The 25,157-nt window shown below is 36.3% G+C and overlaps 1 long non-coding RNA gene across 3 annotated transcripts in view; it reads right to left on the bottom strand.

Annotated features, from left to right (window-relative positions):
- Positions 1-25,157, bottom strand: part of LOC129046534 (uncharacterized) — a 309,760-nt gene that overhangs the window by 234,238 nt on the left and 50,365 nt on the right. The window contains exon 3 of one of the 3 annotated variants that reach the window (XR_010404759.1): positions 4,314-4,425. The exons of the other annotated variants lie outside the window; for them this stretch is intronic. This is a non-coding gene — a long non-coding RNA (uncharacterized LOC129046534). Of the gene's footprint in view, positions 1-4,313; positions 4,426-25,157 lie in introns of those variants that run through there. 3 annotated transcript variants of the gene reach the window in all.

The following is a 25,157-nucleotide window of genomic DNA, read 5'->3' as shown; positions in this document are numbered from 1 at the left end:
TAGAATATGCGTAACCCTTAAAGGTCTCATCATGTACATCTGGCAGCATTGTTGTTACATACACGGTACCTTTTTGTTTAAATTTGCTTTTTGTTCAAGGAAAGGAAAAGAGAGAAACCCCATGCACCTTGTTGCTCTGTGAATTCTCCAGCTTGCAAGTGTCTGAGAAGCTGCCAGAACCTTTGATTTGTTTTGTAATCTTTAAGCTCTTTAAAAGGACCTTGACATTCTGCTTACCTTCTTCATTTCAGTTACCTATTAAACATCAGACTTTAATGATTTTCTAACTATAACTGCAAAATTACTTTGCTCATTTTTTCTGATGTCACAGCCTTTATCACACAATTCTTCCCTTTCCTTATTTGCTCCGGGGTGACATTGAGGGCACGGACATCAAAATCCTTTTTTGTTTTCTTTCCAATTCCCTGGACACACAGGGCTCCTTCCAGCATCCTTATGTTCCCTCAAATTCACAAAGCTGCCCCCTGACTGTAAGTCATCACCCACCCCCCCAAAAAAAGGCATTTGGTGAGCTGATTTTCTCTCTTACACACAGCGCATACAAAGCACTTCATTATATCTTGGTGGGGCCTAGTAAACTGCAGAGATGTGATGGCCACTGAGGAGACTCTGCACTTTGCAGTCCTGAATTCTTCACCCTTTCATTTGCACTCCTCCAAGGAAAAGAATCTCTAGGATGAAGGAATCTTAAAGGCATCTCAAATTGAACTCGCTCTCCCCACCCAGTTCCCCACCACTATAACCTACCTTGTCAGTGTCATCCTACTCTCATCCTACAACCCCTCCCTGAAATCACTTTCATACAAATCTCTTACTCATCCATCGGACCTTTAAAAGAAACCGTTTGAATTTAGTAAGCTCTTTTCATATATTTCTCATCCTCTCTGGGAAAGGATTTTATTGATCCATGAATGTCATGACATTTCCAAGATGATGGCAGTTATAGAATTTTTAACATGGGCAAGACTTGGTTTGGGACAAGACAGATGACAAATGGGGAACTGGTGATGATACACATTATACACTACAAAATATTAGGGTAGAAGAGAGCACATGTGTATATGCCAGAAAGGTTCAGTAATAGATCAAGCCCTTAAAATAAAACTGAATTAAGGATGAAGCAGTGAGGAAAACAAGAGTATCTATTCTTTTTTTTTAAAAGATTTTTTATTATTATTTATTTATTTGAGAGAGAGAGAATGAGAGACAGAGAGCACGAGAGGGAGGAGGGTCAGAGGGAGAAGCGGGCTCCCTGTGCTGGACTTGATCCCAGGACTCCAGGATCATGACCTGAGCCGAAGGCAGTCGCTTAACCAATTGAGCCACCCAGGTACCCCAAGAGTATCTATTCTTAAGGGAAAATAAAACAACCATTAAAATTGCAAGTGAAACTTCTGATTTGGACCATATATTTTATGTCAATGAGCAATAATTATAGTGGAGAGTGTTTCCACACTGTATGTAATTAATTTGTATATAGATAGTTATTTTGTATTGTATTATATATTATATTCTTTTTCTATATAATAAGAAAATAGGGGATTTGTAAGTATGGCCAATGAAATAATACATTAAATTATGGGAAAGAGATATTCATTTTAGGAGACTTTGATGCCTAAGATAAATAGAGGAAGATAGGAAAAAGAAGTGAGATGGGATACTGGAAGTTTACTCAAGATACTAGAGAGGGGCTGAAAAATGGGGGGCTGTAAAACATAAGAGGGAAAGCTTACTGTTATAAAGAGTAAGTATTTTTTTTTTTATTTTCCTGGAAAAAATGAGAATAAAATTATTCCTGACTATAGTTAACCCAAAGGTTTATTGACCTTAACTTTACAGCATTTGGATAAAGAACTTATAAAATGCCTATCATCCATGAGCCTAAGGAGCAAAAACGTCTTCCTAGGATAACTCAGGTGTCCGCTGTTGACAAAGATTGGCCACTAGATTTCCTTGCAGTGCAGTTTAGTTAGGTCATTCTGCAAATTATCTGTCTTTCCCATGTCTATCAGTAAGGCAATCTCAAACAAGAGGTTAAAGTGTTAGTAATTTTCAGTGAATAAGCAGTCCTGGCAACCAAGTGAAAAAGAAAAAACAGGGAGTGGAAAGCAAAAGGAAAGGATGACATTCTAATAAACACTGCCCTGTGGCTGAGTGAGACTCCTACCTAAATGAGAGTTATTCAGCATTTTCTAAATGGCACAATATAGAAAAATTTCTTATCAATTCTTCATTGCAGTACAAATACTAAAGCAGTGTCTTAGCTACTGACTGGTTTTAGAAAAGGAGTGTGTACCATCACAATCTAGTGATCATAGTTATTTCATTTAGCTATTACTGTATTTTCAACTTCAAAATAAAGGAATATATGCTATATGATATCAAGTCCCAGGGTTAAAATTTTACTTTACTGATGAAGGTAAATTTTGTAATCTGCTTAAATAAACAAAAAAATAGACTTTTTAATAGTCAGGCTTATCAGTTTTTTGACAACCTTATTATAACCTGATAGGTTATAATTACAACTAAGGAGAACATCTTCATGAAGTGACCAAGAGATAGCTTGGGAGGGAAAATACCCTTAACTTAGGTTTTGGGAGAATGTTCCAAAATTTCATTCTGGTAGTGGCTACCTGTGAGAGAACTGTTAATGTAGTCTGACAAAAATACAGAGTATGTACTATGTTTGGGGTATATAGTAGTGTTTTATCATATACAAAGATGACTAAAGCTGGTTCCTAGACTTAAATATGATAACATAATAGGCTTTTCTCATAGGATCACTCAAATTGCCCTGCCTTTCTTCTTATGTTTATAGAACATTTATCCAGAAAATTGTAAGACATAGGAACATATATGTCCCATTGCATTTTACAAGTATTAGGAAAAAAATCCCCTATTGTAAGTATCAAAGTATTAATGCAAGCTTGAAAACAGTCAAATTGCAAAATCAGAAGTGTATTATTTTTAGGGAATCAGCACCTACAAAAAGGATACTTATTGTCTAAGCAGTGGCCCTTTCATAAACTCTACACATTTATTATTTTTTAAGATTTTATTTATTTATTTGACAGAGAGAGAGAGATCACACAAGCAGGGGGAGCAGCGGAGAGAGAGGGAAAAGCAGGCTCTCTGCTGAGCAGGGAGCCCGACTGTGCTCCATCTCAGGACCTGGGGATCTTGACCTGAGCCGAAGGCAGATGCCTAACTGACTAAGCCACCCAGGGACTCCTCTTTTTTCTTTTTTTTACTAATGCAGAAACAGAACTCTACACATTTAAATTCTTAGAGTTACCAATCCAAATCTAGTTTTCTTGTCAATTCCCAAACTGAACAATTGATCTGGGAAAAAAATGTGGCCAACTTGCTAGGGCAGATTTCTATCCAGTAGAAATGTCTTTTGTAAGCAATTACTTTGCAAACTGGAAGCTCAGTACCATGTCCTATGAAAAGTGCCAGAGCAAGTCCAATGTGTCCAGGATGGGCAAGGTAAAATTTTAGCTCTCACCTGCAAGAATGGAAAAGGCAGAGATGGTCAACTTAATCAGGCAAACCTAGTAATTTCTAGAGCAAGATATCCACAACTGAATTTCTGTGTTTCAACACCCAAAAGATTCTCATTGTTCAGACTGCCTTTGTATATGGTGGTGGGACTTTAGGGACAGTTGCTTTCTAGCTGCATGGCTTACTTAAACATGAGTTGACCAGTCATCCATACAGACAGGATCAGTGTTACATCCAAAACCCAAACTTTAGTTCCAATCAATAAGCCTGAGTAGAATCAGGGATGCAGCTTCTTCTCCCCTAATTTTTCTCTATTTATAGACTCACTCAGTGACAGGTCTGATGCACAGGAGTAGGCTCTTACTCAATACATCTGCTCTCCATGTGCTGCTGAGTCACACATACTTTTTCCTTACCAAAAGTAACAAATATTTATTTTCTCCTTGACAGTCCCACAGAGTCTTACAGCAGAGGGAAAAACAAGTGAGATTCCATTCAGCTTTGCTCATAAAATGATCACTATTGTTGTGTGTGTCTCCACTACTAAGAGAGTTGTGGAAACCTTGGAATGTGCCCAGAAGAGAGCAATGGAAATGATTCGTCAAGAAGATATGTGAGATATGGGCCTAGAAATAAAATTGTGTACAATTACAGATTAGATCTTGCAGGTAAATATATATATGTGTGTTTGTGTATATATATATATATGTATGTGTATATATATATATATGTATGTGTATATATATATAAAAGATTAGCCTACATCTGAGTTTTGTCTAAAGCAAATACTTACAAACCTGAGAGAGGCTTCAAGGAGCATTTGAAATCCTCCCTCAAATACAATATCCATGTTGATCATTAATTCTCATATGAGCCTGGGATGGAATCATGCAGTATTATCTAAAGGTAATGACATAAATTAAATTTTTCTTGTGGCAATGTCAGCAGGAAGAAGTACAAAGCTAGGATTTTCTGTTCTTTCTTGTAATTTTCTATGTAATTCTGTAAATGGCAAATCGCAACTTTGAACTTATACATAAAACCATGTCTGACCTAGAAGACAAGGAGTAAAAAGAGTAGACAAATTCATATAATTTCTCTAAATTGGGTTTATAACTGAGCTACAATTTCAGCCATATCTTTAGTCTTCTCAAAAGTCTTATAAATGAATGTCATCCTGATTTGATTGACTGATCTTTGTTTCACACCCTTCATAAAGTAGCCTGAAATAGCTACTGGAAAACACTGCAAACTTGCTGAGTTTTAGCAGTCATCAACTTTATATTGTCATAATTTACTGTGGGAGAGTTATAATTAGGTTTACTTATTAACTATAAAAGCTCCAGAAAGAAAATTTTATAAATCATGTTGCTGTCATCTTATCTTGCCACAGCCTCTCTCTTAAAAAAGACAACACATATAATTCACCATCATTAAGGATCATCGCTTAGAAAGAAATTTCAACTAAGAAGACTGACTTCATACTGCAACAGTAAATTTGCCTTTTCTTTAAACTGGCTTATTTGCTACCTTAACTGCACATGTGTAAGATCACAAACATTCACAGGATAGGGTCAACAAAGGCATAGTTACTGGTATAATGATCACTTTCCTTATAGACTCTTATAACGGGCTTAGCATGGTTACATATATTTAGGAAAAAAAAATCGTTCTATCAAGGTGGCCTAAATTAAAAAAAAAAAAAATGTTAGCTGACTCAAACATCAGCTCCTGCTTCATGATGTTGATTGTGTTTAGATCACCTATATTCCCCTGGCTTCAGAAGAACCCATATTATGCTAATGACCCTACTTCCCAAAATATCTAACCCTCTCACATCTAGTTAAGCTAATGCTGTAGCAAAAGCATAGATCACCCAAGTGCTCAGGTGCTTACGGGAAATGCACCCTTTCCAATAAGTCATTTTGGCTTGCCACTGCGAGTGTTCATGCATAAAACATACAAACTAGTTCAAGAATTTCCATGAAAATATGTGCCTCAGAATATTTTCTGTGATTTTTAAAATCATGTATTTTAAACTGTACACCCAATGTAATTAGGAACATAGGCCATTTTTAAATATATTTAAAACTTTAAAGAATTATCCTTCCGCCTATGGTTTAACTAATGCAATGTCTGTATTCTTTATTCTTCAAAAATTAAGTAAAAATTTTAAATTCCTTTCATTTTTATACATAAAACTTGACTTTCTGCTTAAATGTAAATTCCCTGTGGGATAAGAAATTCAGTCTCAAAATCTAATCTGTTTTCTAGTCTTAAAAATCATCTGACTGCTCTCCAAATGCAAAGTACACATACATTTTGAAAGTTAACCTTCAGGGAATATAAATAGAATAGATAGAAGCTCCTTGCTGTCTCATTGTGTGTGTGGGAATCGCATAAATTGATTCAAAATCTATTAAGATTAATCTTTCAAAACTAATACTCTGTGGTTCGAAGGTTACTGAGATAGGTTCCCCTGACATGTTTTATCATATCTCGAAAAGTGTCTTAAGGACTCACATATTATCTGATGTTTATCTAGGTTATTGGCTCATTCCATTCATAGCCAATCCAAGCTATTTCTTGTCAGACAGAAACTGATAAAACTTCAATAGCATTCAAGAATCTTTCCTCCGTAACATGAATATCCCAGTGGTCATGCAGTAAATTTTTGAAAACAGGTAGTCCATTGTATTTAAAAGTGCCTATTTTAATAGAAAGGCTTTCAGGTGAATGACATCAGGTGAACTTAGTCATTCACCTGCAAGCTAGCTACTAAGAAACATTTAACATTATGTAAAACACAGTGTCTTTAAACATACGTCATTTCAAGAAAAATAATGTGGACAGAAAAGTAATTGTGGAACAAGTGTGAAAATAAAGACAGCCAATATGGATAACCCAGATCCCAAATATTTTCCTCAAGAGGAGAATGTTGGCGGAATTCCAAGATTATAATTTCAGCTTTCTATTTAATTTTGCATTCATAAAGAAATCCAAAAATGATAATAGATTGTCTTTGTTTCCTAATAAAACATCCATATAATTATTTGTGTCTCAAATAAAATGAGATTCTGATAAATAGTGAAGACCTGAAAAAGCATGTGGAAAGAAAATTTGATTCTCTATCATTGTTTATCTCAAGAAATTAAATTAAATTGATAAAAAACCTTTATAATCTATACTTTCATAAAGTCAAGGAAGGACATTTACTGGGAGGGCAATTATCACTAGGAAGTGGCTGTGATACTAGTACTTCCTGAATGTCATAGAAACTTAGAAACAAACAGAAAAATACTAAGATCTCTCTTCCAGAGATTTTGCCTTGTTTTGTTTTCATTCATTAAAGTAATCCAGATCCCATCATGATTTCATTATTTTTATCATTAAACATTATCCATTCCTCTTGCAGGGAATGCTGAATGCTGCTCAGAGATGAGTTCTCAAAACTTTGTGTCAACATGGATATAGAAGTGTGTCTCGCTGACCCAATGTGTAAGGACACTGCCGTCAGCCACAACATAGACTGCAGAGATCAATTTCTTATCTTAAAGCAAAACAAAACAAAACATACTCCTGATTTCACTTGCAGAAGCAAACTTCAGGGAGAATGAGACTTAAGCCATCTTCTAAGGAATAATGAGATTTTGGTTAGCAGCCATCTGAGACTAGGAAGTGTATTTGTAGGAAAAACACCATCTGGTTAAAATAATGAAACAATTTTAGAAATAAAGAATGTCAAGGAAGATCTTTTATCTGGCCACTGTAAGTATTCTAAAAATTATTTATGTCTAGATTACTAAGCAATAGCATATACATCTGGAGTAAAAGTATTACACACTATTACACTACCTCAGGTCTGCAGGTAATGTATTTATACTTTCCATGCCTATCCAGTTCATCTTTTCCAATTTCTCTCATGTGGTATACTTTTGAAACATATCCAGGAATCAAAATAAAATATTTTCAAAAGAAAGATCTAATGAGCTAAAGAGTAAACTCCAACAGCAGGAGCTCCATTTGAGTTTGTTTCCCATTGGTCAGGGAAAACTTGTAAAAAAGTGTAAGTAAATAAAGCATTTAGCAAACGTAGTAAAAATTACTGATCTACTACTGGTAATCCCTTATTTAGGAGTATAAGAATTTAAAAAAGGGAAGAAGAAAGGAAGGAGAAGTGGAAGATAGAGGAGAAGGAGGTGTTTATAGCAATAATCAGAGCTATTAAATTACATGTCAAATTTCTACTCTATGAGAAAAGTGAATCTCACAATATTTTTCTTAATTCTATATTCAAACACCTGTCAAAGTTAAACCTTGGAGTGTGTAGATGAAACAAGGACATGAAAAAACAAGAAGAAAATCCAAAGACAAGAAGGTTGATATTAAATGTTGATGTAATTCATCTAAAAACTCGGTCATGTTAAGACCCCAATTGAGTAAGAAATGTTACCTCCTCTGTTTGGTTAAGAGTAGACTGGTCCAGTCTAGTATCACAGATAAGGAAATCAAGACTCACCAAAGAACTGAGATTTTATTTTATACTATTAGGATTAGAAATTAGGCTCCCCTGGCAGAAATCAAGTCTTCTATGATTCTTGCAGTTTAGTGCAGAATCATCATTAAATGCTGATTGACAAAAATACCTAGAATCCCCAGAGACACCATTTGAACTTCAAGGAAATTAAATCATTTATCCCACAATATTTAACTATACCTCCTCCCTAACTCCTATAACGTAAGATTTCATTTTTCTTTCCATGAGACATTCCTTTCAAGGAATTTAAAACAACAACAACAAACAAAAACAAAAAGAACTTTTCAGATTCCTGGCCCTAAGTATGCAATACACCCTCATAAAACCTGCCCTTGATAGCTAGACTTCTCTCTGCTTCCCCCACTGCACTGCACCTAGAACCTCATCTAGAAGCATTCATAGTGTGTCTAATGATGAACTCAATTTTTAAAGCAAGGAAGAGGCACATCTGTCCCTTAGTAGCTCTATGATTAGTTGACCTGAAAAAGGAATTTCCTTTTTTGTTTGGCTTCTACCATTTTAAAAAGTAAAAATGCATACCTTATAATAATTGAGGTAACAGTGGGATGGGGAGAAAAATGTAGGAAAATATAGTGGCATTGTCTATTTTTATTTGCTAAACATGGCAACCCAATTCACGAGAGGAAAATGTAAACTCTTCAGGAAATGTAGCAGGGAGTATTCAAGGTAATTTGGATTTTATATGAAGTATCACAGATGTTAAGTGCATGCCCAATAGGTAATAATCTATTTAGGGAATAAACACCTTCAGTCTGTTTTTAAAATATTTATATGTTTTATTTTATGACTAAATATATCACTGAGCTAAAATAATTTATACAACTATAAACATGAAAACATTACCCGTGGATGTAATTCAAGCAACTGTAAGTAAGTATCACCTGTCAGTTGGCTGTTATGAAAACAAATTGTAATTAAAACAAACTTAGATTAATGCAATTTCTTTAAAATTCTTTGCAAATACAGTACAGCTCTTTGAGAAATGGAAACTAATCTGACTTCCATTACTCATAATTAGCATCTGTTAATAAGGCAGGAACTTTTATAAAAGCTGTAGCATCTCTGCTTCCAACAGTGGAAGAATTGACTATTATTAAATTTAAAACAATTGTTTAGCTTAAGTAACTTGCCTAAAATGACCCAGAATTATGAAATTTTGAAAATAACTTAGCCACTCTGGGTTGTAATCTTCCTGAAGAAAAACTTCCTTTATGTTCCCAAATATCCCACCCCAAAGACCGTCAAAATCTATTAATGGATATTTCATGATAGTCTGAACATTTTTTTTCTCTTTTTATGTGAATATCAACGTGTAATAGATAGGGAAAGTATGGTCTGCTCCTTTAATTTTACAGGTGCATAAGAAGGTTTTCTACACTTTCATAGAATAAGTAAATATAAAAAGTCTTTTTATACCTAATACCTGTCTAGAATTTAAATTCAATTTTACATTTATTTTAGGCAAAGGAAACTTTACTTAAACACACTGTGTGACTGCATTGAATTATCACGACTTCCCTGGTCTCTCCAATTGTTCCACTCAGGAACATTCAGGAAACCCTGTTCGACTTCTCCTTCTCAGTCCTGTCATTCTTCCTCTCTTTTCTTGTCCAAAGGCTTTTTTTTTATTAAAGATTTTATTTATTTATTTGACAGAGAGAGAGAAACAGTGAGAGAGGGAACACAAGCAGGGGGAGTGGGAGAGGGAGAAGCAGGCTTCCCGCTGAGCAGGAAGCCCGAAGCGGGGCTCGATCCCAGGACCCTGAGACCATGACTTGAGCTGAAGGCAGACGCTTAACGACTAAGCCACTCAGACGCCCCTGTCCAAAGGCTTTTAAAATTCTTTTCCTTAACAAAGATCCTGACTAAGAAATCCAAAAGAAAGAAAGCTAATCTTTCCACCCCTAATTTTTTTTTCTCTCTAGCACATTTCTACCATACAGTAAAACCACTCCTGGATTAATGCTTGTAGCACTTTTCTATTGGTGCTTGAATAAAGTGAGCTACAAATGCTTCATGCAAAATAGATGGTGAATTTTAGGCTTTATAAACTGCGTTTTTTTGTATGTTAATCCCAGAAGGTTCTCTTCATTTGAGAAACTTTGAAATCAGGGGTATTATCATTTTGAAATAATTTTGTGGATCCTGTAGATGTTCATGTGATATACAATTTGCTTTAAATCTGCTCAGCACTGGCCTAAACTAAGTGGATGTCCCATGTTGTTAATGCATAGTTTAAAAAAAAAAAAAGCTGTAAAAATACATCATGAAGGTCTATGTCAATAAGTTACAAAATCTAGGGTTCAAAAAGAAGTCAAATATATTGATTCTCACATTGACCAGAAAATAAATTTAAGTTGTTTTATTGTGCAGGGGGGAAACAAGAATTTTAGGTCTTTCAGGTGACATCCTATAGTATCCTGTTGTATGGATGTAATTAATTGGCCCTGACATTCATTTACAAAGGTGTATTTCATCAACTATGTTCCAGGAAGTTAAAGCTGATTGTTGTCCCCAAATATCATGATATTAAAAGATCTATGTTCAACTGGTATACACAAAGCAGTGAAGCATCCAGAGTCTGAGTTTTTAGTCACTACGCTAATCTGAATCTCAAAACAAAATAAAACAAACTTTGATAGAAATCTTATCTAGGGCGCCTGGGTGGCTCAGTTGGTTAAGCGACTGCCTTCGGCTCAGGTCATGATCCTGGAGTCCCGGGATCGAGTCCCGCATCGGGCTCCCTGCTCAGCAGGGAGTCTGCTTCTCCCTCTGACCCTCCTCCCTCTCATGCTCTCTGTCTCTCATTCTCTCTCTCTAAAATAAATAAATAAAATCTTTAAAAAAAAAAAAGAAATCTTATCTAAAATAATGGGTACTAGAAGTTGACCAGTTAATCAAAAAAGTCAATTAAAGTAAGAAATTATCTTAAGCAATTTATTAAATAAACAGATATGGAAAGATTGAGATATGTACAAATGTGACAATATTTTCATATACGACCAACCTTTTTCTTTCAGTAGGTATATTAGTTTGTGTTCAGCAGGCACTGATCTAAATATTAAGTGCAGGTGGCTTATTTGGAAAGTGATCCCAGAAAGCACAAGTAGAATGCAGTAAAATGGATTCAGAGAAGGTAGGAAAACCAACAATGTGTAGTTTTAGCCATGGCTACTGAAATCCAATCATACTGAGGACCCTCTGGAAAACTGTGTGATATATCTAAAAAGAGATAGACTCTGGCTGTATTTTTATTCACTGATCCCCATGCCTCACTGAAACAAGGTTGCACCTGGGGGTATTAAATCCCTAGCACTATGGGTGGCCTTGGCCCTGGACCGATTCTGTAGCCCTTAAGCAGAGAGTCAGAGAAATGCAAATACTTGGTATGGGATTCTGCAAAGGTGCTGGGTACTCTGTACTGAAACTGTAGGGAAACAGAAAAGATGTGAATGGAGCATCAAGCACCCCCAGTGTCTGCTATTAGGTGAGTGGGGGGGCAGGGTTCCTGGTTGGAATTTCTCATCGTTTTTCTTGATTAAACCAAAGCTATTCTCTTTTTTTCTATAATATTCCATTCCTATAAGTAGAATGAGAAATTAAAGACAGTTGGAAAGTAAAGTGCAGATTCCTTTAGATAATTTAGCTTTCATAATTTTATGTTTTCTCCAAACCTTTACAGTCATTTTACTCTTAACTAATTCTGTATCATGTTTTTTAACAGTATTTAACAGCATTATTTTAACAATGTTTTAACAGCATACAAAATAATATCTTATAATAGATAATTAACATAAAAAAGTTCTCTTGGCATAAACATGTTTAGGAACACACATGCTGAATCTTGGTAAATGTACAACTTAACTGGTGGAGTAGCTAAGGCCATTGAGTCAGATTTCTGCTTGCCTCAGATACCAAGTGGAAAAGTTTAGCAACGAAGTTGCAACTATGGGTTGGTTGACCTTGTGGTTTTGTTAAGTGGAAACTGCTTTTAAAAAATTGCTGGTGTTTACTGCTGCCATGGATCTTGCTCTCAGTCCTAAAACAGACTCATCATGGTTATTTACATTAAAAAAAAAACAAAGAAAAAAATGATTCACTGTGTGGCCTAGAAAGGTCACACTATAGCCTTGTGCACTCACATCCAGATATTCAAAAGGGTAAGTCACAACCATAGCTAATTGATAAGGCAAAACACCCATTCGCCTAAACAATGAGGTGATGAGATAAAAAAGGTTACTAAAACAAATCCTTTAAGATAATAATGTGTCATAAATTCAGGCAATCACAGACTTAAAATGATGATAAAATATATTACTTTTGTAAGAATCAATCACACGAGACAAATTCTAGGCACAAATAAAAGTGAGTAAGCCTTTCAGCCTTACTTTGTTCCCCTGTCTTGAAGCTTCTCTTATTTATAGGCACTTTGGCCCTTTATGACAGTCTCTCTTTCAAATTTTCCTTCTTTAATTTCTAGGATCATTGCTAGGAAACAGGTTGTCATTCCAGAACTTCACTTCCAGGCCCCACTTGTATCTAAATGGGGCCAATTCTAAACAATAGAAAATGGATGGAAGCAATGTGTATTACTTCTTGGCCCAGATATTTGAAAAATGGGTATGCCTTCTTCCCATTTCCTTTACTATCTATTGGCTGGATATCAAAGTCAGAGTGACCTGGAAGATGATAATGCTGCTGCAGCCTGGTCCCTGAAGAGCTGAATGAATGGATCATGACCCCTTCCCAGCCCCTATTCTCTGACTTGGAACTAACTTTGACTATTTAGCTAGAGGGAAAAGAGAAGAGATTATACTGAAGCCTACATCTGAAAAATGCTATGTATTTTCCAAACCATTTCATTTTCCTGGGAATACAGGAAGACCCAATCCTGAGACTGCCTTGTTCTTAGGTTGGGTTTATATCTCTTAGTTCTGACTAGTAGATTTAGAGTAGAATTAATGTAAACCACTTTTATTTTTTTTTAAGATTTTATTTATTAGAGAGAGAGAGAGAGACAGAGCACAAGTAGGGGGAGCAGCAGGCAGAGGGAAAAGCAGCTCCCCGCTGAGCAGGGAGCCCAATGCAGGGCTCAATCCCAGGACCCTGGGATCATGACCTGAGCCGAAGGCAGATGCTTAACCAACTGAGTCACCCAGATGCCCCCAAACCACTTTTAAACACAACTATAAACCCCTTGTACAATCCTGCATTCTCACTATTCTCCTCTGTAGTCTTCTGGAGCATTTTATTGAAGATAGGAGCTTGAGTCCCTAACTGACTAAGTAGAGCAACTTGCATGACTGTGACATGATTACTTATTAATAAGCCACTGAATTTCAAAGTTGTTTATTTCAGCAGAGATCTTACTCTAAATAATATAGAAACTAGAAATTTGAGGTGGAGTACTGCCTTAACAAGCATAAAATGTATAGAATTGGTTTAGGGGTCAGATGCTAGATGATGAGGAAACAGATATCACAGGCCTAATTAGAGATCCATATTATGTATTGAACACATTTCAAAAACTGTCACCTATACTCTGTGTCTGCCGAACTTATTTTAGGGAAACAGGTTAGAAAAAAAACCATTAATGACATGTGCCAGTTGTTTCTGCTGTTTGTTTGGTAATGGTTCTAATAAAGAGATGGACTAAGAAAAAGTGGCTAGGTTTGCAAGCAAAAATAAAAGAGAATGAAAATCTAGAAGTGCGGGGCCTTGTAATATGCTTCTAGACCCCAACTAGTAAGAGAAGGAGTTCATAAAAGTCTTGGAACAGAGTGACTCATTCTTGTGCCCAAATTTGGATTTGTAATCCAAGCTTCCTAAAAAGCCTGATAGCCTCAAGAGCTGAGCTGGCATTAGCAGAGAGTCAGAGGCTTGAAGATGAAGAAAGGATAACAGAATTTGTGAGCTGTAGCTGTTAGGAAGAAGCTAGATATGAGCAGTAGAAGGAACATCCCAAGGCAGAGTTCCGAGTCCTTCAGGGGCGGATGACAGAGACATGAGCTTGATGAAAGGATGGTGATAAATAGGGCACTTCTTAGAAGCCCAGAGGCACAACGTCCTGAATTTGGGGCTTCCAAGACCTTGGAGTCACAGGTGTAGAGCATGTGCTCTCCTCTTCTACCTCAGCATCATTATCTTCTACCAAATGCATCATTATGATGCATTTGCATTGTGATTAACCACACACACACACACACACACACACACACACACACACACACACCCCACCGTGGAGAAAGGGTGCCATGATGTTTCTGGTACAAACCTTGTAGGGTAAAAAACTCCCCCTCCCAACCTGTGGGAGGAGTTTCCCAAATGACTAGAAGCAGTTCCATCAGAGACCACCCCAATGTACATCACAGCTCTTCCTAGCCCAGAAAGACCCAACAAATATCTAATCCCAAAACAATCTAGGGGCCGGTTCCACCTCGTAGAACCTGTCCGCTCTCCCACCTTAAGTACACAGTGTACTTTCCCTTTAATAAACTGTTTTCTGTTTGCTACTTTCCTTCTGGCTGCCTTTATTCAAGCACAGTTCCTCACATTAATCTTTTTGTGGGGAATCCAAGAATGGAGACCTCCATTAACACAAGATAGACTCTCCCATCAGTAACATAACTGAGGAGGATCTTTAGATGTGACTACTGGCACATGGAACTGACAAGAAACAAAAAGGTCAAAAGACAAATCTGTGACAGAATTTTACTGACAAAAAGAGAAAACATGAGCCTGGTCTAAAACATTGGAGGATTGTTGGCCTTCACCTGTTCACAAAGCAGGTTTCAGTATTCCTCTACTCCAGAGTCTATTATGTGGAGGCCATTCTTCACCTTTTCACATGAGAATGTTATCATTTCACTGTTGGGTTTTGAGAGAAGGGAGTCAGATAAACACTTTTCAATTTATAGGATGCTGGCCCAGTGGAAAAGATAGTGCATCACCTGGAGATTCTAGACTTTGAACTGGAGGCAGTGACTGATTAACTGGGTTGTCTGCATCACTGGAGAGGTCATTAATGTTTTCTATGTTTTAAAGAAACAGTGAAACAGATACTTCATACTGTAGGGACTGACTCTGGCAGAGAAAATACTATGTAGTCACCAAATACATCTTTTTCCTTAGCACACAGGAAGATACACTCTCCACACATCCTTTTGTTTGGGGGCTAGGAGTGTGGGTCATATGACTGAAACCTGACAAAGATATGTGAGTAGAAGTGATGTGTGCCACTTCCACACATGGCAAAAAAAAAAAAAAAAAAAAAACTATGAGATTGTCTATGTTCCTTCTTCTCTTTTGCAGAGATATTAGAAGCCATTTCTTGAGAGTAGCAGAATCACACAATGGGCAGAACATGGGTCTGTGAGTGACTGCATGAAGCAGAATCACACCTGCCAACACAACAGACTGTGATATGTAAATAAGCAATAAATATGCATTTTGCTAAGTCATTAGGTTTGGGAATTTGGTATAGGAGCATATTAGTTTCCTAAGATCAACTTGACAAATTACCACAATTTTGGTAGCTTAAAACAAAAGAAATTTATTCTCTCACAATTCTAGAGGCCAGAAATCCAAAATCACAGTATCTGCAGGGTCATATTCCCTCCTGAGATTCTGGAGGAGTGTTCTTCCTTGCCTCTACCAGTTTCTGGAGGCTGGTAGCTATCCTTGGTATCTCTTGGCTTTTAGATACCATTCTAACCTCTACTTCCATTTTCATATTAATTTCTCCTTTGTATCTCTGTGTGTCTCAAATGTTCCCCTGCCTTTCCAATGACATCCGTCACTTGCTTTAGGGCCCACCATTCAACCTCCTACTAGCATTTAGCCTATTCAATTAATTAAGCTCTCAAGTTATGCCACACATTTTTTTGTTAGAAAAAATGCTACCCAGATCAGAGGTCAATGTCTCAAAATTTGTAGTAATCAAAATATTTTAAGTGGACACACATATGAATATTAAGAATTATATTTGAAATTTTTAAGGTTCATTCTAAATGATATAGAAAGTCTCATTAAAGCAGATAAATGTATATATAACTGATGAATTACTGAACTCTACATCTGAAACTAATGATGCTATATGTTGGCTAATTGAATTTAAATTAAAAAACAAATTAAAAATAAAGGAAAGAAAAAATAATAAAATAGATAAATGTCAAATAATTGAAAGAAAAAAAAAAACACATCTATCTATTAGTAAGCAGTAGAAAAGCCCCTTGAAAACAAAGGTGCTTTCCTGATATCCTTGAAATCATGGCATCAGGAGGCACTAAATTGACAGCACTAAAGAAGAACGGTGACCTCTGACACTAAGAAATAGACATTTTTGTTTTGTTTTGTTGGGTTTTTTTGTTTGTTTGTTTTTAGAGATTTTCTTTTTTTTTTTTTAAGATTTTATTTATTTATTTGACAGAGAGACATGGCGAGAGAGGGAACACAAGCAGGGTCGTAGTGGGAGAGGGAGAAGCAGGCTTCCCGCGGAGCAGGGAGCCCGATGTGGGGCTCGATCCCAGGACTCTGAGATCATGACCTGAGCTGAAGGCAGACACTTAACGACTGAGCCATCCAGGTGACCCAGAAATAGACATTTTTGAACAGATATTGTAGGCAGCCTCCAAGTTTGGACAAATAGCATCCAATAGTGACTGGCTTTTGAAAAGCTGCTAAGCTTCCACCTATATTCTCATTTTGGAAAGATAAGTAGGTCACACTCCTTTCTTTCCCAGTGTGCCCATACAGGGATAGCTTCTTTAGTTTGACTACCAATGGTCATATAAACTAAAACACAGAAACAAGAATATATCAGCAGAAGCAATGCTAAAGAACCACATTGAGCCAGGATGTTGGCTCAAAATAGAGCTTCCCATTGTGGCACAAATAAAACATTTTATAATAACAAGAATCACATATGCCTTACACTGACCCATCAAAATAAGAGAAAAACTTAGCAAGTTAATTGGCAACCAATCCTTTGACTAATTGTAATAAATTTAAAAATAAATTAAAAGCCATTTCAATAGGGACATACCAATTGCTCTTATAAAAATCCTCACCAAAAGGAAATATTTCAAGGACCTCATCGTAATCTCTACAATCTTAAGCACTTTTACCTGAATATTTATTACAGATATTTCAACAAACATGAGCCCTATTATAATTTATGCAAATTCATATCAATCTTAAATTGAACATTATTGGAATAAATATGTTTTTGGCTTATTACAAAGATATGGAAGTAAGACATCAAATATCAAAACTAAGTCATATTCTTATAAATATATTATGGCCCAAATTTTTCTAAAGTCAACAGAAAGGAAAGACAATCAGCACATTATTGATACTCATGTTAATTTTGTTCTAATTTCCAAAGCTATTCACTTTATTTATTTTAATGCTTTGTCCAAGGTCGTAAGTCAAAAGAAGTAAGTGTATAATATTTCCCTTATTTATGTACTTCACAGTACTTAAGAAAAAATGTATGCTGGGGCGCCTGGGTGGCTCAGTCCTTAAGCATCTGCCTTCGGCTCAGGTCATGGTCCCAGGGTCCTGGGATCAAGCGCCACATCGGGCTCCCTGCTCGGCAGGAAGCCTGCTTCTCCCTCTCCCACTCCCCCAGCTTGTGTTCCCTCTCTCGCTGTGTCTCTCTCTGTCAAATAAATTAAATATTAAAAAAAATGTATGCTAACTTGATAGGATTGTAAACCGAATAATAATGGAATTGCTACATTTTCTTCCCTATTTTGACCATTAAAAACAACAATACCAATAACAACAACAACAACCTCTCTTCACAGTGCTCTGGACATTAACTGGTAGTCAAGTATCTATTACATAATACAAGAGCTAATATTTTTGCATTTCTTCTCATCTTATTTTCCATTTGACCTTAGTAAATAATTCCTTTCCTGACTATTGTGTAAAGAAAATACTAGCCTGGTTAATAACATAATTGCAATTTGGTGACTTCTGGACGATAACTTTTAATTTCTCTGTCATTATCTTTCATCAAACCTTGAAACCTTGTTAAAATAAATATTTTGATTCAGTTGGTTTTGGGTAAACAGTAATCACACATTTCTAAAAATTTCCTTGGGGATGCCTAATGCTCCTGGTTCATGGATCACACTTTGAATAACAAGGTTGTAGTCATATTAGGGGAATATTCAATTTTCATTTCATTAAATTCATACTGGCTACAATGATTAAAAAGCCATATAATATTACCTAACAACAACAACATCTGAAAAGAAAAAAATACACAAAGGGAAATATAATAACTTTAGAGTTTTTAAACCCCCCTTTTATACTCTTTGAACATGTTTTGCATATCCTAACTGCAACAAACTAGGTCAGTAGCCAACACCTCTCAACTATGCTAACACTTCACAACTACACTAACACTTTTTCAACCATAAGATTTCCTTGCATCTTGCTCATTTATTTATTTTTCATATTTTCAGTGTCCACAAGTGTTCTTGGCAGCTTAGCAAGAGCTCATCTCTCATTTCACAGCCATATGCTGCTTAAGTAATAACAAAGCCCTTTTGCACAAATGGAAAAATGAACATTCTTAAAAGCATCTCTCTTTTTTTTTTTTTAAAGATTTTATTTATTTATCTGAGACAGAGAGAATGAGAGAGACAGAGAGCACATGAGAGGGGGGAGGGTCAGAGGGAGAAGCAGGCTCCCTGCGGAGCAAGGAGCCCGATGTGGGACTTGATCCTGGGACTCCAGGATCATGACCTGAGCTGAAGGCAGTCGCTTAACCAACTGAGCCACCCAGGCGCCCAAAAGCATCTCTCTTGAGCTCTCACCAAAAGGTGCTACTTCTCTGAGATCATTGTTCAAACCCAACTTCAAGGAATACTTGCCTGATTTCCTGCACTGTATTCATTTAACTTTGCCACAATGTGACCCATTAGGATCACCTACCCAAGAGATCACCACTTTTCAAAAAGAGAAACTTGTTGGAAATCAATCTAACAATTCATTCTAAAGAACAAGAATTATGTTCCTTAGAAAACATCAAAATTTTGTTCATTGTTACATGCACGTATGTGTACAAATTATAAATTAAGTTTATAAATATGGAGAGCTTAAAGAGTAGAGTGAGAAAATTAAACAACTAATAACAGAAATATTTAACAGAAGCATACACAGCCCTATTTTCTAAATAATGTTTCTTTGTACCCGAAAACAATATGTTTACTTAGAGGTAGCATGGAATAATGATTAAAGATATGTATATTAGAATCAGAGGGACTTAGTTTGAATCCCAGTTCTGCTATTCAATAGCCACGTGATGTAGGACACTTAGCCAGTCTAGATTTCAATTTCTTTACAATAGCTTCTTCTTCAAAAATTATACTAGCTTTCGCTACATAGCAAAACCCACAAAATCAGGCAGGCATAGAATAAGAATTATTTTCTAACTCAAAGGTTTGCAAGTGACTTGGTGAGTGGATTAAGTCCAGGTCAGCTCCATGTGCCTCATTCTGGGGCCTGAGTTGGATGAGCAATGGCTACCTGGAGGCATGTTTTCTTCATGGTGGAGCTCTGAAGCTTCCAGGGGTTTAAGTGGAAAAATGTGATGCTTCTTAAGACCCAGGTTCTATACACAATGACAATGCCACGTCATCTCATATTTGACTGACCAAAGCAAATTATATGGCATGCCCAACATCAAGGAGATGTGGAAGAAAACTCTTCCCCCAGAGGTGTTAAAGGGAAAGGCAAAGACAATGATCTGAACAATAATCTAATCTTCCCCCAATTTCTTGTGAGGGTTTTAAAATGCACTTCAGATGCTTAGAGATTGCTATTTAATAAGTGCTTAGCAAATGCTTAGAAGAGAGATTTAGAGCAACACTAATATAGAATCTGGCTGATTGTTCACCAGCCATTTCCCTCCTTCCCTTAGTTACATATGTCAACCACATTTTCCGGTTTCCCTTATATTTAGGTGCAGTCATTTGTATGAATTCTAACCAATGGAAAGTAGAATGGAGTAATATACTAGACTTCAGACTGGCTCAAAAAAATCTCCCTGACAAACCACAGTGAGGCTTGAAACAGAGGCTCCAGAGGAAGAATCAGAGGTTCTAGACAAAGATGTCCAGCAGAATTTTTGTGATGATAGAAATGTTCTATATCTGCACTCCCCAACAGTTATGAGCCAAATGTGGCTCCTGAGCAGTTGAAATGTGGCTACTGCAACTGAGGAGTTGAATTTTTCATTTTAATCCATTTAAATTTAATAGTCACATGAATAATGACTACCACTACTGTGGTTCTAAGGAAGAACAAAAACTCTAGATAGAAAGCCTACAAGGTTGCATGCCAATTATCTGACTGAATTGTGACATGAGTGAAAAATAAATTTTTACTTTGTTAAACTAGTGAGATTTGGAGATTATGGGATAGAGCTGTTAACCTGCTCTGATAGCAACTATATAAAGCAGAGTTAAGCATGAAGGCTTTAGCATTAGACAGAGCAGAGATTTAATCCTGACTCCATAATTTACTAGCTGCATAACACTGGGCAAGTTATTTAGCCTGTTCCTTTATTTGTTGAGTGGGTATATTACCAAAACCCACCTCATAGGCTGGTTGTATGAAGATTAAATATGTTATGTAGTATTTTTATAGTGATACCTGAAACACAGTAAGAGCTTAAAAATGGCAGTTATAGGGGCGCCTGGGTGGCTCAGTCATTAAGCGTCTACCTTCGGCTCAGGTCATGATCCCAGGGTCCTGGGTTCAAGCCCCACATCGGGCTCAGCGGGGGAAGCCTGCTTCTCCCTCTCCCACTCCCGCTGCTTGTGTTCCCTCTCTCGCTATATCTCTCTGTCAAATAAATAAAATCTAAAAAAAAAAAAATGGCAGTTATAATAATTGTTGTTGTTGTTAACCAGTGACATAACTGAAAATAAAGAATTCATGAGGCCACCCAAAAATCCCTCCTTAATGAAATGATAAAATTTTTATGTGAGAACAAAGGATTGAGGCAAATCCTACCACTAGACAAATAAATTCAGATAGGATGGATTATAGGAGTATAAGACTACATTTCAGTATTATTTCTAGGACTTTATTAAACTGCATAGAAACAAGCAAGTAAAAGAAACTCCAAATTTGTTATAAAAATGATTAAGGAAAGGGAGTGCCTTAAAGAGACATACTAATTAATAACATCTAAAACCATTGGTGAAAAACCACTCAAAGGAAAATAATGTAACATGAAAACTGAAAAGAGATGTGTTTGGTTTAACAATAGTTTTCTACTAACCCTACCACCCCCATCTTGATTATAATTTGTTTGGGACCCTGAGCATTAGAGAAAATACAAGTGTGTGTAGATGTCCATGAAATTGCTGAGCAGAGAGGATATGGAGATGGAGTGGGTAGTTTATAACAGGACACTTAACCTAAATCAAAAGCAAATGAAACATATTATTGTGGAAGTGTGAAAGTTCCATAATAATTTAACAAATTACCACCAGCATAATTTCATATGCACTTTAAAGAGACTCACCAATTTAGAAATGCCTTATTTCATCTAATTAAAACAAAGCCTAATACATTTTGTGATAGAAACTTACACCGAAAAATATAATCTAAAATCATATTTGTTATGTTTTAAAGCTAGGGACCTAATTTTAGGCAGAGAGCAATCAATTCATTTCAAGTGAACTTTCTCCAATTTCAACTACATTGTGAAAACTTGAAAAATTATCAGAAATTTCTGTCTTGTGGTGATGTGTAATTTATTTTTTTTAAGATTTTTTTAATTCATTTATTTGAGAGAGAGAGAGCGCAAGAGGGGGTAGGGTTAGAGGGAGAAGCAGACTCCCCGCTGAGCAGGGAGCCCGATGTGGGACTCGATCCCGGGACTCCGGGATCATGACCTGAGCCGAAGGCAGTCGCTTAACCAACTAAGCCACCCAGGCGCCCGATGTGTAATTTAAAGTAAGGCATTTCCGGGGCACCTGGGTGGCTCAGTCGTTAAGCGTCTGCCTTCGGCTCAGGTCATGATCCCAGGGTCCTGGGATCGAGCCCCGCATCGGGCTCCCTGCTCGGCGGGAAGCCTGCTTCTCTCTCTCCCACTCCCCCTGCTTGTGTTCCCTCTCTCACTGTGTCTCTCTGTCAAATAAATAAATAAAATCTTTGAAAAAAAATAAAAAATAAAGTAAGGCATTTCACATTTTGTTTGACTTGATATACATCATGAAAAAATACTTTTCAAATGTTGACTTAAAGTATCTACTTGCCAATTTTTGAAATCCCACTAAACTAAACATAATAGAAACAAAAAATAAATGCCCTCTTAGTTATAAATTTCTAAGAACTTCTTGGTTTTGTGGAGTTGTTTTGTTTTGTCTTGTTTTGTCAAGTCCATTCCCCCCCCCCAAAAAAACTTAAGATCATCATTTCCCTTAGATCATCTCACCTAGTACCATGGCTTTAAATACAATCAATATGCCTATGACTCCCAAATTTCTATCTCCATCTCTGACTATATCAGGTGACTTTACTGAGATAACACATATCTGTAATTATCTCAATGGCTTTCAGCAACATTTATTTCTTGTGCCTGCTTCTCTAGTGCTAACAACTCTGATGGGCTTGACTAGGACCAGGCAGTGTCATCTCATCTCATCTCAGATCCCAGGTGTGAAGATCAAAGAATGCTACTCTCACAGTAGAGAGCAGAAAAAGGGACCAAACTAAAACATACTAGCACATTTAGAGATTTTGCTCAAACACAGCAACTTTCAAGTCCATTCATATCCTATTGGCCAAAGCCATTCATGTGGCCAAATCCAAAGTAACAGTATAAAAAGCATGCCCTGCCTATAGGAAGAAATGACAAGGGAAAAGAAGGGACAAATTCCTGTGAACAAATAATGCCATCTATGGCACTACCCTCTCTCTGAACTCCTTGTTCATATACACACTGAAGCTATTTGATAACTCCAATTGGATGTCTAATAAACATCTCACCCTTACCATGTCCAAAATGAACCTTAAATTTCCAGTGCCCTCTCCAAGCTGCAATCCTCTAATTTATCTTTACTGTCTCAATAAATTGCACCATTATCCAGTATATATTTCTGGCCACCACTGTCTTACAACCTATCCTATTAACTCTCTACTTTTGTGAGGGGTATCATTGATAAATCTAAATCTGGACACTATCTTGCTTATTACACTGAGGGGAAAGTTGTGGTTTTTATATATTTTAAGACTTTGCATTATGAAAATTTTCAAATACATATAAAGTAGAAGTAATTGTATAATGAATTCATGTACTTAACTAAAAATCATGGCTAATCTAGTTTCATCTGAACCTCATTTGCTCCCACCCAATACTTCTCCAAATGTTTTTTAAGAAAATTTCAGATATATTATTTTATCACTGAGATTATAATACAGAGAGAGTAGTATTTTAAATTATCAAACAAATCACTTTATGCACTTGTATTAAAACCTACCCTAGGTTCTTATCACTGTGGGAATAAAATCTGATTTCCCTGATACCTACAGACAGTATAAGCCCACATCTACCCCTCTAAACTTATTTCCCCTCATGCTGCCATCACTCTCATCTAGTAGACTTTTGACATTCCAGAATTGCTATTCATAAAACTGTCCTTTGTCTCCCAAACTCTCCCAGACAATCTTCGCATAGCTGTCTTCTTATTATTATTTAGGACTCAGCTTAAATACCAACTTCTCAGAAGAACATTCCCTGAAAACCACTGTAAAATAATCACCCAGGCACTCATTAGAAAACCTTGTTGTTGTTTGTTGTTGCTTTCACAATACTCACCATATTTTGGGCTATTTTTTTATTAGCCTATTAGTTGTCGGTTCACTCTACTAGGATTTTGAGAGAAAAGAATTGGCGGTTTTAATGACTACATCCTTATGTCTAGAACAAGTGTCTTTTTCATTGTATGTGTTAAGTAGGTATTTGTTAAAGGAATAAGCTGGTGAACTTTCTACTACTGGGACCAAAATCCTCAGTATTTTTACTAAAGAATTACATCAACTTTATTAAGTCATATAGTTTCTAGGTCCTACAATATAGTTCTCTCCAAGTTTCAGAGTTAGATAAAACAATCATCACAGAGATAGGAGATTGCTATCTTGCCATTTTAAGATTAAATACATTGATACATTCATGTCTTATTTAAGTGAAGAATTAAGTCTGAGAGTTGGATTAGGGAATGTACAGTACACCGAAGAGCAGTAATAGATCTAGAATGCCTCCTGTGACATAATTTAAGACAGCTTGAAAATAAAAATGAAAGATCAAAGGTTCCAGCTTTTATTTTTATTTTTGAGGCTTCCAGACATAATTTCAGCTCTAACATATCCAAGAACTTGCTATGGACATTTTTCCTTGGTCAGGCTAAAACCACTGAGAATCATCTTCTCTACCTAATCCTTGACCAAATTTGAAGCAGAATATATTACCAATTAAATAAAATATACAAGCAATTGCAGAAGGCAGCACACAGGAGAATTAATAATGAAATGTTTTCTCATCTGTGGATGCCACTGGGTGAGGGATGATGAGTAAGTCTTGTTAATTTTTCCAATTACTTCTGTCCAAATAATACATGATGTGTCTTTGTAAATGCAGCCACTTCCCCATCTTCCAGGCAGATTGGCTCCCTAAGCTCTTTGAGAGAAATTTAGGAGCCACCATCGGTTAAAAATATTTTGTAACAAAAAATAATTACCTAGAACCAAAAATTCATTACCTAGAAAGGATTTAATAAAGAACAAAGTTTCTTTCTACCTATCTGCGATACACTGAGAACTTCCCTCAAATCATCTTCAAGTGGATAAAAAGGCAGAGAGGAAAAGAAACTATTATTCCTGGCATCCAAACATGATGCTTTACAAAGAACTGAGACCCCTCCCTTGCAGATAAACTTAGCCTATGTCAAAGGAAAAGGAAAAAACTTGTTTAGGTGATAACAGCTTCTCATCTTTCTGTTTTGTGTTTTACATACATAAAAATGAGTTACTATGGTGAATTCTATGT

This window comes from Mirounga angustirostris, unplaced genomic scaffold, assembly GCF_029215605.1.
Source record: "Mirounga angustirostris isolate CCGP_5_RB_7025 unplaced genomic scaffold, mMirAng1.0.hap1 SCAF_9, whole genome shotgun sequence".
NCBI lineage: Eukaryota > Metazoa > Chordata > Mammalia > Carnivora > Phocidae > Mirounga > Mirounga angustirostris.
The sequence above is the reverse complement of the archived record's forward strand: the minus strand, read 5'-3'. Positions and strand labels throughout refer to the sequence as shown.